The following is a 19,032-nucleotide window of genomic DNA, read 5'->3' on the forward strand; positions in this document are numbered from 1 at the left end:
TCTTGTACCAAATGTAAGCCTTACGAAGAGCAGTGTAAGGTTCCAACCTCTGATCTACTCTGTCAACACCACCCATGTGCCTATTATAGTCTAAAATGCACACAGGTTTGCGCGCTTCAGCGACCTGACCGCAAACAGTCACAGGTGCAGTGCTTTCATCATGGATGGTAGTCAGCATGTAGACATCTCTCCTGTCTGAAAACTTCACAGCAAGAAGCTCCTGGCAATGCAACGCACTGCACTGTCCCCGCACAAGCTTTTGACAAACAAGTTCTTTCGGGAAACCTTTACGGTTAGAGCGGATTGTGCCACAAGCAACAGTGTCCACTTTGGCCAATTCCCTGAACAACCGCACACCAGTGTAGAAGTTATCTACATATAAATGGTGGCCTTTGTTAAAAAATCCTCTGCCAAGTTCCCAAACAATTTTCTCAGTCACCCCAAAAGTGGACGGACAACCAGGGAGGTTAATCCTAGATTCCTTACCGGTGTACACCCTGAAATTAGAGACATATCCAGTCCTACTGTCACACAGCATATACAGCTTTATTCCATAGCGTGCCCTCTTACTAGGAATGTATTGCCTAAAAACCAAGCGGCCCTTGAACAACAGCAAAGACTCATCCACTGCAATTTCTTTCCCAGGGACATAAATCTCAGAAAATCGATCAACAAAGTGATCAAGGACAGGCCTAATCTTAAAAAGTCGGTCACACTCGGGGTGATCTCGTGGCAACGCTAAACCATTATCAACAAAATGTATCATCCGAAGCAGAAGCAAATACCTGTCACGACTCATGACTGACGGAAAAATAGACGTTGCCATCAAGGGACTGCTAGACCAATACGAAGACATTGATGGCTTCCTTAGCAAGCCCATCAAAAAAGTTAAACCCAAGAACTTCTTCATCTCTTCAACATTTGTGGGAGTCCACCGGGTAGCTCTAGAGTATGGCTTAAGACTGGCACTGTTGTCCCTCAAAAACTGTTCGGCATACAAATTAGTCTGCTCAACAATCTCTGCCAAAAACACATCGTCCATAAACAACTGAAAAAAATTTACCGGCAAAAAGTTTTCAGTATTCACTCTAGACCCTGGAACACCAGTAAACTCTGGCAATGCCGGCTGCACCATGCCAGGGGCAACCCAGAGGTCATCACTTTCAAAGGGAAGCCTTGCAGCCCCAGCCTGCAGCCCAGATGCCTCTTGCCGCACTACACCAACGGGAAGCCTTGCAGCCCCAGGCTGCAGCCCAGATGCCTCTTGCCGCACTATCGGCACATCAGTCTCCTCCTCTAACAAAGGCACTTCATCCGCACTAAGAGTATCTTCATCATCCGATGACTTCATACGGAGAGAAAACTCACTGCCAGAATCGTCCCCTGCCTCCTCTCCCTCAGATGCAGAGTCAATCTCTGAACCATGGTCAGAGGAAGACTCAAACAGCAAACCAACAACCTGCTGAGCAGTAATCCTGCGGCTAGCCATTATACTTACTAAGATAGAAGACTGCACAAACAAGTCAACAACAACCAACAATGTGCAAACCAAGGGCCTCATGTAGGTAGCTAAATACCGGTCGGTAATGGCCGAAATTCAGTAAATATCCCGTTACCGACCGGTATTTAGCTATTTGAGATGTAGGAGGCATATTTCAGGATTCGGTAAATTACCGAATCGGTAAAATACCGATTCGGTAAATACCGAATCCTGAATGTAGGGAGCACTCTAAAGAGTGAAAATTAGTAATAAGAATTCGTTATTTACCACCAAATACAGGTTGGTGATAAATAACGAATACCTTGCAAAAAGCAATATTTTGCAGATTTAAGAGTGCCATGTGGCAGACATACATGCCCTTAGGGCATGTATGTGCGCCACATGTGCACACATGCAAGATTCAGGGGTGCAACAGGGTGTCAATGTGACACCCTGCCACCCTTGAATATGCTCCCCCCATTACCGAATCGGTATTTACCGATTCGGTAATGAGCCTCCAGGCCCATAGGAATCAATGGGAAGGTATGCCTCATTACCGAATCGGTAAATACCGATTCATAATTACCGAATTATTCCGATTCGGTAAAATTTACCGAATCATTACCTACATCACATTTACCGATTCATAAATACCGAATCGGTAAAATTCGGTATTTATGAATCGGTAAATGTGAGGCTACCTACATATGGCCCCAAGTAAGTAAAGAAATGTGTACCTTTATCACAAAGATCAATGTACTCAAAAACTATACAATTCAATTACAAGAGACAGCTGCACTCACCAGAAACCAACTCTGCAGTGACACAGCAAAAACCAACGATATCCAACTAGAAAGAATAAAAAAAAACAAATGACTCACAAGACAACAAAATACACATCGAGCACCAATGCAAAAAGTTTTTGACACTCAAAAAACAAACATACTGCTATTATTAAACCATTTGCAAAAAAAATTCATGCAGAGAAATCAAACACATTTACATTGTACAAAAAAAAGTCTCTTACCAAACTACACAAACAGCAGAACCACCAGTAACAACACGGCAAACTGAAAAGAGCAAAAGCCTTCACCTAGAACAAAAAAGTAAAAAAAAAACCATTACTATTGCAATTCACAAAAAATATAACAATAAACATTATAACATGCTATGTTACTACCCAAATGGTCAATCGGGTTGTGTGCCAGGTGGGGCAGAAAACAGCAGGAAAAAAAAGGCTACTCTGTCCCGGGGCGGGTGGGCCAAATACATATTATAAAAATTGCACCCTGGAAGCGACACTTGCCAAAGGGGTCACTTCCATTTTTATTTACACTAATTCCCTGGTGTCTAGTGGGCTTTTCTGCCCCCCCCTGGGGCCAGAAACGGACCGAAAGTCGAACGATCTGCCCCCAGGGGGGGCAGAAAAGTCTTCCAGAAAATTATGCCCCCAAGGAAGCGACCCTTGCCCAAGGGGTCGCTTCCTAACTGAAGATAAAGACATCCCTGGTGTCTAGTGGGCTTTTCTGCCCCACCCTGGGGGCAGGAACGGACCGAAAGTCGACCGATCTGCCCCCAGGGGGGGCAGAAAAGTCTTCCAGAAAATTATGTCCGCCCCAAGGAAGCGACACTTGCCCAAGGGGTTGCTCCCTAAATGAATAACAAGACATCCCTGGTGTCTAGTGGGCTTTTATGCCCCACCCTGGGGGCAGGAACGGACCGAAAGTCGACCGATCTGCCCCCAGGGGGGGCAGAAAAGTCTTCCAGAAAATTATGTCCGCCCCAAGGAAGCGACACTTGCCCAAGGGGTCGCTTCCTAACTGAAGATAAAGACATCCCTGGTGTCTAGTGGGCTTTTCTGCCCCACCCTGGGGGCAGGAACGGACCGAAAGTCGACCGATCTGCCCCCAGGGGGGGCAGAAAAGTCTTCCAGAAAATTATGTCCGCCCCAAGGAAGCGACACTTGCCCAAGGGGTTGCTCCCTAAATGAATAACAAGACATCCCTGGTGTCTAGTGGGCTTTTATGCCCCCCCTGGGGGCAGAAACGGACCAAAAGTCGACCGATCTGCCCCCAGGGGGGCCAGAAAAGTCTTACCATAAATTATGCCCCCTAGGAAGCGACCCTTGCCCAAGGGGTCGCTTCTGAACTGAATAACAAGACATCCCTGGTGTCTAGTGGGCTTTTCTGCCCCCCCGGGGGCAGAAACGGACCGAAAGTCGACCGATCTGCCCCCAGGGGGGGCAGAAAAGTCTTAGCATAAATTATGCCCCCTAGGAAGCGACCCTTGCCCAAGGGGTCGCTTCCTAACTGAATAAAAAGACATCCCTGGTGTCTAGTGGGCTTTTCTGCCCCCCCAGGGGGCAGAAACGGACCAAAAGTCGACCGATCTGCCCCCAGGGGGGGCAGAAAAGTCTAAGCATAAATTATTCCCCCTAGGAAGCGACCCTTACCCAAGGGGTCACTTCCCAACTGAATAAATAGACATCCCTGGTGTCTAGTGGGGCATCCCTGCTCCACAATCGCGACGCTGTGCGCGATCGTGGGACAGGAATGCCCAGCATTGAGACATCAGGGGAGAGGAAATACTCTTTCCTCTCCCCCGATGCCTCAAGGCCTCCGAATTCCGCCCCCCCCCCGCCACACCAGAGCCAAACACTTACCCTCTCCGTTGGACGCGCTGGAAGAAATGAATTCCAGCGCGTCCAACGCTTCCTGATCACGTCGGCGCGCGCTGTGCGCGCTGACGTCATCAGGAAGCGTAGGGGGGCTCGGGGGTGGCAGCGGAAACTCTTCCGCTGCCATCCCCCTCTGTGGGGGCACGATTGATGCCCCAGGGGGGGAGCGCCAGCGCTTCCCCCAGGGGCTGTGCTCATGACGGAGCGGTTCCGTCATGAGCACAGCCCAACCGATGCTCATGACGGAACCGCTCCGTCATGAGCATCGAAGGGGTTAAGGTGTGGCCACTTGCACTAGGGAAACGCATTATTGCTGTTACTCCTGTGCCAGCCTTAGAGGCCATCACAAAGGCTAGCATTCTGAATGCTAAAACCCTCCATCCTAGATGGATACAATAGGCAACCTCCTTAACAGCTGTTGATGTAGACTTTGGCTATGACCCATCTTTACAGACACAAGAATTCTTGCAGTATGAGCATGTTTTCCCCATGCCCAACTTGATCTTACCTCGTGAACAGTATAAACAGATTGTTCACACTGATGGTTAAGCCCAGCCTGCTACAGGCTCTAAACAGCAATTTTCAGTGGCGTGTGTCAAAGTTGCTGGTGTGATCTTGGGCGTAAAGTTCCAACCACAAAAAACTTGCACTCAGTCCTTAGGGGACTGCATTGCTCAGTTGGCTAAACTAAAAGCTTTGTTTCTTGTATTCAAACATACAGATCCTGGATTCCCCACACTTATTGTGTGTGATTTGTATTACTGTGTACAGCCCTTTAATGATTATTTACATTATTGGCATCAGGATGGATTCAAAGATTGTAAAGCCAACACAAACAAGCATGAAATGCTTTGGGTTAAAGTGGCGTACCTCAGAGATTGGTTGCAGCAGAATCATGTTATATATACATTGAGTCATCAGCATGTGGAAGCACAAATTGTAGGAACTTCTTTGCCTGATTGAGTAGCCAAATCTGCTTTTGCTCTTTCTAAAACGAGAATAGACATATTTTAGCAGCCGTTAATGCTAATAAAGATGGCACCCCCTTTCCTAAGGGATTTCCTTCTAAATATACCTACCACTTGAGTGAACAAAGCATTCCTTTTGTCACTATTCCAGGAGTTGGTGATCGATTGATTACCAACCAAGACCACAGACTAGCTTTAGGGACAGCTGTGCACAAAGCTGTTGCTTATGCAAATACAGGTGTGGTGGCTACAATGTTGCTGCTACGGAAACCTTAATGGTGGCATGGCTTATATCAACAGGCCAAAAAATAAGTCCTTTGTTGTGACATTTGTCAACAAATTAAGGCTTTCACCATGGCTCGGTCACCGCAAACACACCTGTTAAATTCAAACAAACCTTTTTCTGCATTTATTTGGACCACTGGTCCTCTTATTTCAGATACGGCATTTACATTCTTCCTAGTTGTAGTTGATTCAGGGTTCCTTTGGTTTTGGCCACAGTGTTTAACTAATGCTTGTGCTGTTATTAAAGACATGCAAGTCTTTATCGGGACACATGCATGCAGTACATTAGACTCAGACCAGAGCCTGACTTTCACTTCTAAAGCATAATATGGTAACCTTGGGTGTACAGTTGCATTATTCTTCTCCATATAGGCCTGGGGGCAATTCTGTTGTGAAGAGGATGAACTTGGACTTAAAGCAGTCCTTAACAGCAAGAGTATTATGTACAGGCTGTAGTTGGACCTACCACCTTTACAGGACTTAGCAGGCTTTCAACAATCTCCCAAAAAGATCTCTGGGTGCCCAGACCCCATACAAGGTCACCTTTAGCATCAAAATATTTTTTCAAGACCTTGGTGGTCCAGACATTGTGGGGGCAGCCACACCCTCTGAGGTATATGATTGTTGTGCTGTCTTACAGGACCTAAAAAAGTTATGTGGCACTCAACCCAATGAGCAGTTGAAGACGTCTGCCTCTGAAAGATTCAAGGAGAAACCAGAACCTTCTGGCTGGATTACACACATTGGGGATCTGTGAGAGACTGTAGCAGTAAAGAAGGAGTCTGGCACATCATACCACACACTGGTGCCAGTCCTTGGCCTTCAAGGTACACTAACTTGAATCTTGCCACCACTTCCTGGTTCAAAAGGCAATTGTGTTGTCTACAATGATAACATCAAGTTACATCACTGGGCTGATTCTCAATAGTAAGCCACAATGAGTCCTTGGTAGTTCCCCAACTCCTCTTGTTACCATAAAGAATATTCCTCTACAGTTAGTATGCACCACCAAAGCTGTTTCTCCCCGGATAGGGGGGAGGCAGAGAATCCTCATTTAATCCACACCTGTATCTGCTACAACTGCCAGCAACTCGACTGAAGTGAGTACTGAACTGTATCTTCTGCAGCTGATGTTCTTTATACAGATCCACCACTCTTGGATTTTACCAATTCTTTAAATGTACTGGCGGCACCAGTTTTTCAAACAAACGGCTCCTGGGTATTTTGTGGGTCAAGATGTTTTTTCTTTTAATTCTTTTGATGATACTTCCATTTTAGACAATCCTCCTGCACAGATCTGTGTTTTTGTTTCATGTTTGAAACGCACTCATCTGGTCCCACCTTGGACATATGTTTGGATAACACTTTCCTCAGTTTTTCTATTCTTGTGGATTGAATTTGTGACAGTTTCTTCCTTGCTGATTAATGGCCACTATCTTCAAGAATGCTCTGCTCCATAATTGGTAGATGGGGTGCTGGCCCCCCACTCTTCTTCACATAAGCTAAAAAGAGATTTGTCCTTCGTGAACATTTCAACTTTTCAGGTAACTGATGGGATTGTTTGAGATAAAGTTTCTTATGACATATTTGGTCCTACAGAGATCCTCAAGATACCATAACAGCCTTACTTACAAGAAAGTAACACAGCGCGGTGCCGCAAGCCATTTGGCTGTGCAGCGCCATATTACTTTCAAACGCAGGGATGCATTATATGTAAAACAATATGACATATCCCTGTGCTCTCCCCTGTGCAGGCGCACAATTGGCTGCCATGAATGCTGCATGCATTAAAAGAGTAAAAAGGGTGTGAAATAAAAGCATTTCTCCTTGTTGCACCTCCTTACACCTCCCCTGGAGAAGCGCAGGATTCTGATGCATTTCCAGGATTACGAAACATTGTAAATCTGGGAATACGGCAGAATCCATGGGTTTTGAGTGGGAACACCTACAGCAACACCAGTAGCACGCCCCTTTCACGCAAAGTGCTGTGTGAAAATGGACCATATTTACAAGGCCACGAAAGAAAGTCATACAGGTTGGCTTTTTGTGGCCTTGTAAATATGGAGCACCACACTGCACCACCGGTGCAGCAAAAAAATTTATGCACTGGCGGTGCAAGGGGCTTGTAAATATGCCCCCATGTTTTTAAAGTTTCTATGGAGGATCTGATATTACCTGGTTTATATTCTGATGATTGGGATCTTGAAACTGTAAACTCCATGCTCTCTGGGCTGAAATATGAACCTGTTTTCAAATCAGAGGATTTGTACGTTAATTCTTCTAACTATGGTGAGATGTTTTGTTACCACCATTATGGACATCCGTATTTATATTGAGATAAGGCTCAACGCACACTTTTAATTACACACAATGGAACCATTGTCCAAATCCCACACAAGGGAGTTCCAAAACATAGAAAGATAAATGTACATATTTTTCAGGATATGTCAAGTTCGATCCAACATCCTTTTATTTTAAACATGTCCCCACACAACTGGAAAAATATACAGATTCATTTGTTACAAAATTAGCTGTGAAAGCTATGATTATTGGAAGGACATCATTCATTTGAAATCTATTTGGGGCCCTAAATCCTAGCAGGTTACTTTATTTTGAGCCTGCCTAGTTCCAACTCAAATGATTATCTTGAATGACACCTTTCAGTAGACTACGTCTAGGATTGGCTAAAACTAAAAAAATGAATGCACCAACCATTCCTTCCTTTTCACAGTTTAAAAAAGTGGCAACATTTAACAAATTGTATTGCTGACCAACATGATAGTATTTTACAGAATGGTATATTGAAATCCACACTTTCAGGTCCTCACTGTGTTTATTGTGACCAGTGGACACAAATGGATGTCAGGCCTGGCTTTTTTTTAATCCCACACCGGGGTTTAAAGCTAACCAACCTGATCCTTGTTATTACCAATCACAAGACTCAGGAATAGTTACTACCTATTCAGTGGAATAATTGTGTCAACAATAGTTAGAACACTCTACACTATCTGCAGTTATACAACAGCGTTCTCTCCTATCGGAGGACATGGACCTATCTGATGTTCTCTTGGGTCCTAAATCCCTGCATACTAAAATATTTATTTATGCTACACATAATAAAATGTAGAAATTGTCACAAATGGAAGCTGCTGCACATTTAAGACAAATTGATCAAAATGATTTGGATAAAGTGTCTTCTCACAGTTACAATTTGAATAACATTGTGTCATCTGTTATCATGCAAAGTGACATGTTTTCGTTGGACCATGGGCAAAGTCAGCTTAGATCCATCATGCAGTTTAGCTGGACCCTATAAACCCTTAAAAATGGTTGCATTCCTTGGTGTTGCCTTAATTCCAGACAGATATTCATGCCTTTCAATGTGACACATAAACAACAACTCATGGCAAAGAAAGATGCAACCTACACAATGTTACATCTCGAGAAGTTAGAGCAGCTCCCTTTCACTTTAGCGGAAACACCTTCTACTGTATGGTTAATACATGGCGTAATATCTCTGCCAAATTCAACAGTTCAATTCACAGCTTTCATGAAAGATTTCCTTGCCTGTAGATATTAGCACCTCGGAGGGAGCTTCATTAATAAATTATGGTCCCTCCCATTTTCTTATCTCTGTGAACATGCAGATAAGGTGGTCTTACTTACTGGAAAGGAATGCGACTCTTCTGTCAGACATTCACTTATTTGCCAATATATTACCATTCATGGTGCATGTAATGCTTTGGTAGCGAATTTGGCTTGTTTTGTAAAAGTAATCCCAGCTCCTTCCATAAATCCCCTTATTCAAGTTCTTTCAAACAGAAGCTATTTAATGTTAAATGATCACTAATGTTGTGGAATGAAAGCTAAGATCCCATATATTTTGTTTGTCTCCCACATTGTGACCTGCTGCAATAATGTGCTCTTTCCACTTCGCAAAGGAGGATACAATAGCTCGTTGTGACCTTTCATTCTAACTTTGATGGCAGATTTTAATAAGCTAAGCAGACTCAATGCACTATTATTTCAAAAAGAAGGACACACTCACATCTTCTTGATAAGCCTTCGAATTTCAAGTTGCAAGGAGATCCTGAGAAATATAGTCCTTGTTAAACACCAACTTCCCAATACATTTCAGTGAATTAGTTAATCGCATTTTTAATGCTTTAACACTGTCGGCCTTGCTCACTTTTTTAAAGTTCTCAGTCCTGGTATAGCCAGTTCCTTAGAAAAAATATTTTGAGTAATACTAGCTTTTATTCATTGCCTTTTTTCTAGTGTGTTTGGAGGCATCCCAATGGTATTATTCCTCATTTACAGCCTTTTGATTCTATTCTTGCTCCTCCATACTGGATGTTCCATCTTGAAGTCCTCTGGAACTACCACTGGCCCAGTTATGTTGTGAACACATGATAAGGTTCTTCGGAATCTTACTGCTCCAAGAACTGGATCTTGAATGGTCATTGACATTTCAACTTGTCTGGTGTGCCTGCATCCAACCTGTGTTTCATTACCTATGGCTCCCCTTTAAATGGGCAGTGGAAATTTGCCTGGCTTTGCAAATGGCAGTTCGTGTGGACATGAACCTGTTGATGACTCCTCTAATGACCCATTTTTGGAGTTCTCTCATTGGCTTGCAGCCACTGCACAATGCCAGGTATGAGCCCCTCCCTTCAGAGGAAATGTGTTCTTCGGCACAGGACTCATTTAACTTTGGCTCTAATTGCATGGATGGAGGTTGCCTGGATACTACCTCAGCATTGGCTGATACAGACGGTCATGTCTGTTCTCTGGATGATTTGAACTGGGCTATGGATGAGTTATCGCCTGCAGTGATGGAGTCCATCCTGGATTCACTTTCTCTTGAACTCATTGGAGGCATCATAGATACCTCCACCAGACGTCAAATTGGCCACATTTCCAAACTAACATGTTATGCTTTTTTTTATTTTTGTTGTAATGTTTTTTGCATAACCTGCCTAATAACAAAGCATTGAATTATTTAAGCTTGTGCTATATAGTGTTTATCTAGTTGCTCAGTTACTTGCCCGACCAAAGGGGGGGTGTTGTGTGTTCCCTTTAGGGACCTCTTATTTCTCCCTTATTTTACATTAACTGCAGGTTGTATTATGCATTTCTTTGCACACGTTACACTCAGCACGTTTACTTTTGTGCCGCAATATTATTTTAGCAAAACACTGCACATGTTTTTGTTATTGCTTCTTCTCTCTGGGACACAGTCTTAACATCCTGTAAAAGGTCAAACAACACTGTGCTCGGTTAGAAAAGTAGCTTGGCATTCAGACACAACATAAGCTCTGTTTGAAATTAGGTTCTCTAGTTGGCAGATGTAGGTACATTTGTCCAAATAGGGACCCTTGCTTCTAGTCAGGGTAAGGGGGATACACACTTTAGATAACCATTGCTCACCCCTTGATAGCTTGGCACGAGCAGACAGGCTTATCCCATAGGCAATGTGTAAAGTATTAGTACCAACACTCACAGTAACATAGTGAAAACACCACAGATGGACACCACACCAGTTTAGAAAAATAAAATATCTGTATCTAAACTTAACAAGACCAAAACGACAAAATCCAACATTCACAGTTAAAAATATGACTTTCAAAAGGTTTCAAGAACTTGTACCATAGAAAACTATGGATGCGTGACTTACACAAAGTACCTGTAGTTGTGTCAAAATTCACAAGGCCAAACAGCCGCAGAGTGAAGAAGCGTTGAAAACAAGGAGATGTGTCACTTCCTGAGACCTTGGGGAGGCGATGCAGCAGTTCTGCTGCACGCAGGAGAAGTGATGCGTCGAATCTGGTCTGTAGGGGGAAGTGATGCATTGATTCTTTGTGAAAGTTCCGGTCCGCAGGTGATTTGTCGGGAAAACTTGTCACACAGGTGCAATGCGTGAAAATCTGGAATGCATCGGTAATCAATGCGGCAGCGGCGAGCAGTGCTGCACCGGTTTTCTTCAGCCTCGACCCCTCAATGCGTCGATTCTTGCAGCGGTGACAGGCGCTGCGTCGGTTTTCATAGCGGCACAGCGATGCGTCTAAATTCTTCTCGGGCCAAGGAGATGCGTCTAAAAAACAGCCGCAAGAAGAGCAATGCGTTGTTTTTTGTAGTTCTTCAAGTTCCTACTCTCTTCCAGCTCCCAAATAGCAGCAACAACCTCCAGAGGTCCAACACTGGCACAGGCACACCCTGGCAGGTCAGAACTCACAGCAGCAGAATTAAGGGGAGCTGGGGGTGAAGTCTTTGTATCCCTGAGACTTCAGAATAGGAGGCCAGCACACACAGGCCCTTGGTGATCTCCTTCAAGCAGGGGACACAGCACACAGCAAAGTCCTCCTTTCCTTGGCAGAAAGTGCAACTGCTGGCCAACCCTATACAGTACACCGCAAAGGGGCAGTTCTTCTCCTCAGTCTCTCCAGCTCTTCTCCTTGGCTAAGGGTCCTCTTGAATTCCAGGGATGATCTAGAAGTCTGGGGTTTGGGACCCTCTTTTTATTCAGTAAATCTGTTTGTTCGCTCCTGGCCCAGGGCTCTGAGCCCAGTCCAAACCAGTTCTGGGGGGCACTTTGCAAGTGAACAACAACCTCCATTGTCAGTGTTAGCCCTGGCTCCAGACACACCACAGAGGGGCGGAACCATCATTGTGGAAGGCAGGCACAGCACTATTCAGGGGCAGGTGCTACTCCTCCCACCACTCCAAATGCAGACTAGGCCTATTCAACCTAGTGCTGACTCATCCAGACTCTCTGGAGCCACTGCATATCCACAGCCCTTGTCACTCCAAAGCCAGACAGTCAATACACATCCTAGCAGAGGCACACTGGATGGATAAGCAAGAAAATACCTACTCTCTAAAAGTGATATTTTCAAACACAGAATGTAAAAATCACCCGCAATAAAAGATGCATTTAATCATTTTGAGTTCAGGCATACTAAACTTTATTTTTCTAGCTGGTTACTAGGGGCAGTTATGCTTATAAGACATTATAAGCAAACTCCCCATTCTATCCTATAGGAACAGATAGCCTTACAATAGTGAAAAACGAAATTGGCAGTATTTCACTATCAGGACATGCCACACACAACAGGGCATGTCCGACTTTTCAAGGTTAGGGCCTGGAAAATGGGAGCACTTGCCAGGCCCACGTGGGAGTTAACAAACTGCGCACAGGCACTGCAGTGGTAGGCCTGAGTTACCTTTTCAGAGCTACAGGCCCACTAGTAGCATTTGATTTACAGGTCCTAACACACTCAGTGTACTTTTCTAGGGGCTTACCAGTAAATCAAATATGTCAATAATGGATAACCAATCATAATAACAATTTACTCAGAGAGCATATGCACTTTAGCACTGATTAGCAGTGGTAAAGTGCCCAGAGTCCTAAAGCCAGCAACAACAGGTGAGGAAAGAATTGGAGGAAGAAGCAAAATGTTTGGGGATAACCCTGAAAAAGGGCCATTTCTAACAAGCTCACATCTGCTCTTTAAAAAAAAAAGACACCTTGTGACATTTACACAGAGATTTGCCATTTGAAAACTAAGAGGGGCATTCTTGCAAAGAAGGGGTCCTGAGATCAACACGCCAGCCTTGAGCAACCTGAGATGCATATTAATTAACAATAATACAAGTTATGGGGTTTGGTTCTAATCCCAGAGATCTATGATATATTATTGTGCCCACATTGTGAGGCTAGGCTGAGGCAGAGGTATATTTAAACATGGTAGGACTTCTCATTGTATGCAGTTTACTTGTGATATTACTCATTCTGCTGGCATGCATATGTTGTTTAGCTGCAGTGTAGCTGTTTTATAATAAAGCACGATAGTTTCAATAAATATTGCAAATTGTTCTCATGTCTTTGTTTTGTTTATTATGGATATGAATGAGTGAGAAAACAAAAAGGTGATGATCTGTTTCCATGGTTTCCTGAGGTCACTAGAGTGTTGTGTTCTGGAGTGCTAACTTGTCACTCTGGGAAGGTTTAGAGGGCAGGTAAGGCACTATGAGCTAGTCAGGATATGGGAGTATAGGGAATATGGTGACTTAGTCCCTACATACTCATGTTCTGTGCTTTCAGGAATAGTTCTGTTTACACAGCATCCCTGCAATAAGAAGAGGGGTAGGGGTCTGATGAATGGATGGAAAAAGGGAGTTGGGAAAAAGTGTGAGAAAGACAAACACATACACAACAACAATATTTACCAGGGCGATGAGCAGCACCTCATCATCAATCTGTTGTAGAAGAAAATGAAGGAATGACACAGTTCAGTTAAATACATTGCAAACAGTCCTTCAGGCCCAGAGACCCAAGTTATATCTAAATGTTCTTTCATCTAGGTATGAAAAAATATCAATTACGGAGGAGTGCACCAACACAGTTCTAAAAATTATAATTTTTAAAAGAAAAATTATACTGTATATAAATGCCAAATTGGGTGGTGCATCTGTATTTGTCTCAGAATGTCTGTCTTGTGTGCCTGGCTGAACCAGCCCGGTAAGGTAAGCAGGAGTTTTATGGAGCTTTTTCCTTTTGTCCAGTAGAAGAGCAGGCCTGCAGATAGTAAAACAGAAACAATATTGTAAAGTCAAGGAGAAAGACAGAAAGCAAGTTTCAAGAGGAGTGTCCAAGACTCAGAGGTAGAGAAAGAGCATAGGCTGCTGCAATCATTCGTTTTATGACTCATGCGTGATCAATTGACTGAGAGGTGAGAGCAATTTATAACCAATCAAAGACAAGTAGTTGCATGGCCCAGACTGATCAATCTTACAATTATCATCATAACGTTTGATGATGAAGTGGCATTACAAGTCTGTCCCAAGTTGCAAGCAACAGCCCCTTGACCACAACTACAGGAGAGGAATTTCACATATGAGCCAGCACACACTCAGCAGCACTTCCCAACGCAACGCACCTCTCTCCAGTCCACAGAGTTGAGTAGGTTCATAGTCATCATCATGTTGGTTTCCCTTTGAAGTTGATAACTTCCTTCTTCTGGATGTTGAGGTAGTCCTGCCCTGTGTCGTTCCATTCTCTTCCTGACTCAAATCAGTCCAACTCCATCCCGACCGAACGAGATAGGCCAGAAGTGCACTACTGTTGCAGAAGAAGACAAGAAACGAATTTGAGTATTTTGTGTAGATTTGCATTTGTTAAGTGACTGGTCTGGTCTCTGAAGAAACAGAAAAAAGGAGTTTATACTGCAAATAAATCTCACTAAGTGTGAAGGGGCCAATCACCTTCAGGAAAAATGATCACCCATCAGGCCGTAAACACTGGAAATCATCAAAATCAAGAATACAAATTAGGTGAACAGCCTCCCTCACTGTCTGCTACCACATGAATCATCAACCATTACTTATTGGTGCAATAGGGGAGTTCATACTTAAACTCAGGTAGTTTGCCCAGAAGTTGGTCAGCTAGCACACTAGAGTCTGATCAGTCACCATCATCCTCCTCCTCCTTATGTGCTATTTTAGGAACTGTGTAATTATGAGATTTGAAGTATTGGTTCATTTTGCTTATGATCAGTCTCTCAAAGTTTTGAGGTGAGAGATTGGCTCTTCTCACTGTGAGAACTGGGCCAACTGTACTAAACACATGCTCAGCAGACACACTGGCTTCCGGATGTGCCAAATACTTAATAGCCAATCTGATGAGCTCCGGTCATTGGTGCATTTCCCATAACGATAAGCCGAAGGGTATTGATTCATGTAGACCTCTTTCAGGTCATCCAGATAGTCTTGGAACATCCTCTGAATGGTTGTTAGTGCTGCCACTTGCCTAACCTCTTTTGCCTTCGCCTCTGCACTTGACTTGAGTCCTATTTTTCTGTTCCTGTAGTTGTTGTTGCTGGGGTTGGCTGCTCTGAGACAACATCACCTCCCTCTCTGAAAGTTGAAGGCTGCACCCGAGACCTTCAGCCCAGGATTCTAATTTCCAGCCATTCTTATTCAACGTCACTTGCTTGATCAACAATCCACATCTTGTATAGTAAAACATCTGTTTCAGAAAAAGGATTGAAAGTGTCCAGTATTTGTTTGTACTGCAGATCAAGTATTGTGGCACAGATGTACTCTTTGGATGGCACAATGTCTCTTTGCAGCCTTGGATTAACAGTCAAGCGAAGGATTAAGCACTCAACCAAGTCAAGCGCTTCTCGGTTGCCGTCTACACCTGCAAAGCTTTGGGACAGCTTTTTTAACTGGCCCTGTAGCACATGCAACAACTGCATAGCTTGGGTCATCATACTGTCCTTCTTGCTGACTTCACAGGTGAAAATCTCAAAAGGAAGTAGCATCTGTGTCAGGCATTTGACCTGGCTCCATGTGTCTGCCACCATGGTCATGCTTTTCCTAGTCACATCCCCTCCTATTTGAATGACATAATCATTGATCGGTTTGTACTGCTCAAACAGATGTTGAAACATATAATAGGTAAAGTTCCAACGTGTTGGCACCTCCAGTATGAGGGCTTTAACTGGTAGGCTATTAGCACACTAATTGATCCTCAACTGCTTCTAAGCTTTAAAAGCATGGCTCAACTGAGTGCAGATTATTCTGCAGGTGGTCAGTATGTTGCTGACTGTGGGCCTGATTTAGTTACCGGTGGGCGGGGTTACTCTGTCACAAAGGTGAGAGATATCCCATCCGTGGAAATCTAAATCCCATTGAATATCATGGGATTTTAATTTTGGCGGGTGGGATATCCATCCCCATTGTGATGGAGTAACCCATCTGCCAGTTTCTGAATCAGGCCCTATGTCTTCTTTTTTCAGAATGTACTGAACAATCAAATTGATGCAATGCACCAAATACAGCACCCTGAAAGAGTCTCCATCTGCCATGGCCTCAACTATATTACTGATATTGCCGAAGACAAATCCAATTCTGAGACCTCTGGGCCAAAGCCATTCAAACACCTTACTGTTAAAGTCTTCCAAGATGTTTGCAGCTGTATGGGTTTTCTCCATGGCGGGCATGGTTACTGTTGCATGCTGCCGAACGCCCTTAAAAGTTTCTTTGGTATTGACAACTTTATATAGCTATTTCCTAACCCCCACAAAAGAGATCCAGTGTGCAGTGATACATATGTAATCAGTGGCTTGAGAACTGGTCCACATATCTGTCATCAGGTGGATAGTGTGAAGAGCACTCTGCTGCAAAGCTTGTCCAACCAATTGCAGCACATCGTGATGGAGTGCTGGAACAGCAACTCTGGCAAAATAGGTCTGGCTGCGAACTTTCTATTTCGAGCAGATGGTCGCCAGAAATTCTAGAAATCCCACTCCTTCCACAAAAGAAAAAGGAAGGAGGTCCTGTGCTAACATTTTTGGCATTGGGTGGTTGTTTTCATAGGGCCCCTGCTGCCTAAACATGCCCATAATAATAGCCTGCATATTTTTCTTTTCTGGTCCCACTGACACAGGTGGCTTCCAGAGAGAACAAGGAGGTAGTGGACTCAAGATGTGTCTTGGGGCAGTCACTGTATGCGTGGTGTGTCCATCTGACTCTTGTGCTATTTCAAGGATGCTGAGTTGGGTGATATTGGAAAGCTACTGAGGACATGGCGGATTTGTATAAAGACAGGGCTGGTTTGCGTAAAGCTGTCACCCTCTTTTCCTCATCACTTTCATCACCCAACATAATTGGTGCTGATTCCCCTGTCTCATCATCACCACCACTGCCTGCAGCAATTTTTTGAGGTGTGCCGCCTACCAGATTGTGTGATGTTTTTTCATATGCGTCTTTTGGCCTCCAGTACCATAGTGTGAACCAGGCTTACCTCGACAAACATCTGCATGGCTAATGAGGCGTATTGCAATGTTATTCTCCAGCTTGCTAATTGTAAAGAAGTCCCAAACAGGAGAGGAGATTTTTTTTAGTGTGCCATTGCCAATGCCTCAAGAATAACCGGAGATAAGTGGGTGTGTCATCGAGTGCCTCTCTGCAGTGTGTACTTCAAGAGAGGTAGTGGTAGATGCTGGTCTCAGTGGATGCATCACGAATATTGAAGCTGGCGGTGGTGGTGGTAACAGTGCCATATCCCTTGGAGCAGGTTAAATAGGAGGGGCAATATCGTTGTCCTCTGAGCCAGCTTCCAAGACAATGACTGGCTCATCATCCTCATCCCCTTCCATAATTGTAAGGCTTTCAGGAACTTTGCTTTTCCCTTGTCTCTCCTGGTGTGTCTTGGACTCAGCCGGCATCCATTCCATGTCCTTATCATCAGAAGGGGGGTTTGGAGAAGATGGCGAAGCACCCTTTCTTTTTCTCGCTGGCGATCTGGAAGCCAAAGGTTCAACAAAAAAATAAGAAGGGTGTTGTGTGTGAGGTTAGAATGGTTGTGTGGTTGATTTTAGGGGGCATATTAAATGTTTCAGTATACACGTACCGTCTTAAAACTGTGACAATGTACTATAATAATTGTGACATGTATTTCTAAGTGGAGCAATTGTATATTTGCACTAATTTATTTATTTATTTGGGGTTTTATATAGCCCGGACATGACCCTAAAAAAGGGTATCAGAGCGCTTTACATTTATATATCTTTAAACTTACGACATGTAAATTTAGTAAAGAATAATCAGTGTACAGCGAGTTGCTAGAAACAGTTATGCTACCAGGTCCTGGGTAACTAGGCATTGATTTGTAAGAGAAACATGTGTGCTTTAACACTCACATATACAAGTCCAACATAATGGTTAGGGGTCAATGTGTGTTAGCATATGTGTAAGCAAAAAGTTCCTTTGATAATATCCTGTCTGCTGAAATTATGGAAGGAATTTGCTCATAAAAATGGATTTGGCTTCATTTTTTAAAGCAGAAATGGACGATATTTTTCTAATGTTCCTGGGGAGTGCATTCCAATTTCTTGGTGCTGCACCAGAGAAGGCTCGGCCATAAGTTCTTTTCTTTCCGAAGAGAGACGGTTTCAGTAATATATCTCCTTGACTCTGGGACACTCAGCATCCGCCTGATAGTGTGATTTTCTGGGCTAGGTACATTGGTGTTTTGTAGTGTATCGCTATGTGAGTGATGCATGCCATTTTTAGTTCTATTCTTGGTTCGTAAGGCAGCCAGTTGAGCGCTTTCAAATGGGGGTGATGTGGTTGAATATTCTGAAGCCTGTCATAAGTCTTGTGGCTGCTTTGAGACAAGCTTTTAGTGGTGCTGTTGAGATCTTGAGAAGCCTGGCTAGAGTTGTGCAACCGTACTCGACCCTCAATATGACTAATGCCTGGACAGCTATTTTAATGTCTGAGTTATTTATGAAAGGTTTCAGCTTTCTAAGGTAGCTTAAATAGAAACGTGCGTTTTTTGCAATCATGTTAATGTGTGTTAGCATGTTCAGGTTTTTGTCTAGCATAATTCCAAGGGACTTGGTTGAGTCTACAGGCCTCGCAGTACAGTTTAGCGCAGTGATCAGCTTGGTCCGCCCCAAGATATTCGTATCGCTATTCTGAGGGGAGATCAGAAGGGATTCCGTTTTATGCGTGTTAAGCTTGAGGTGATTACTAGTTAGCCAATGGACGGTTCTCTTAAGTGCCTGGTTTATGATAACGATCTCTTCTATCGATGTGATCTTGCATACATG

This window comes from Triturus cristatus, chromosome 10 (genome assembly GCF_964204655.1).
Source record: "Triturus cristatus chromosome 10, aTriCri1.1, whole genome shotgun sequence".
Lineage (NCBI taxonomy): Eukaryota > Metazoa > Chordata > Amphibia > Caudata > Salamandridae > Triturus > Triturus cristatus.